Here is a 1,445-nt window from a genome sequence, read left to right as displayed (position 1 = left end):
TGTTATTTTAATAGCATCCTTTGTAGAGCAAAATGTGGATAAAATCAGGTTCAATTTATCAATTTTCTCTTTAATGGATTATGCTTTCAGTGTCATATATAAGAGCTCTTCACCAAGCTTTAGACACCCAAAATTTTCTCTTATGTTTTCTTCTAAATTTTTTATAGTTTTCACTTAGAGCTATGATACATTTTGAGTTAATTTTTAAATAAAAAGTGAGGATAGAGAGGATTTCAAAATGGTGACCAAATAGGCAGAAGTGGCACACACCTTCTCCTGGGGCCAAGCCAGAAAAGCAACTAAATCAGAGAACATTAACCAAGAATTAACAAATTAGACATAGCTGAGGAGACAGTTTTCAATAAGTAAGGGCAGAGAACACCTAGAGACTGCTACTTGCCAGCCATAACCCATGTAGAACCACCACATTGCCCAATCAGTGAGTGGTGCAGCACCTCCTAGCAGGATCCCAGACATCTGCAGTGAGCACTTGCTAGAGTGAGCTCCCACACCAGGCCTCCTCACCAGCCCGCTTGGCCCCAGCATCCTGGATCCAGTTTCAGGACCCTGCAGTGAGTGCAAGCCACAGGGACCCCTGTACCTCAGTCCCATCTTGGGCCTCAGAATCATGGTGACAGTCTAAACCAGAGCCACCTGGCACCCGTTCAACCCTGAGTCCTGGGACCTGCTGCTGGGGCAACCCAGAGAAACCCAGTGTCCACCCCAATCTGGGCCACAGGAGAGTGTGGACTGTGTGAACCAGAGTAACCCACACCTGCTCCACATAGGGGGGTGAACTGGGGCAACCCACCACTTGCCTCACTTCAGGCCACAGGAAAGCAAGGACTGTGCGACCCAGAGCAACCAGTGCTTGCTCCAATCTAAGCCCAGGGACTTGCTGCCAGGATAATCTGGAGTAACGCAGAATGCACCCCACACTGAGCCACAGAAGAGCTCTGACTGTGAAATCCAGAACAACCCATACCCACTCCACAATGGCCCCTGGGACACTCCTGCTGGGGATACCCAGAGAAATCCAGCATGAGCCCCATTTGGGCCAAAGGAGAGCACTGCTAGGGTGACCAGAAGCTATCAGGTGTGCCTAGCCATGGGTCACAGGACTTTACTGAAAGTGCTCTGCCAGAGGGACCTAGGGCACCACCATGCCATGGGTTCCAGGGCTGCACAGTGAATTGCATGCCAGATGGCTCTGGGTCCTCACAGGGAGTTGCACACAGGAACTGTGCACACACAGCTACCACAGAGACCATCTGAAGCGGACAACTGAAGGACAAGAACCATCAGAGAAGGGAATACAACTCAGAGCAGAGACAATAAAGGCATGAGATTCAAAGCAATCCAGCCTCTGAGATAATGATTTTTGGACCATTTTCCCAATAGGGTCTTCAACCTATCACACTTCATGGGGGGTGCCCAGTGCCAGA

This window comes from Myotis myotis, unplaced genomic scaffold (genome assembly GCF_014108235.1).
Source record: "Myotis myotis isolate mMyoMyo1 unplaced genomic scaffold, mMyoMyo1.p scaffold_m19_p_4, whole genome shotgun sequence".
In the NCBI taxonomy this organism is placed as follows: Eukaryota; Metazoa; Chordata; class Mammalia; order Chiroptera; family Vespertilionidae; genus Myotis; species Myotis myotis.
This window is presented reverse-complemented; position numbering follows the sequence as displayed.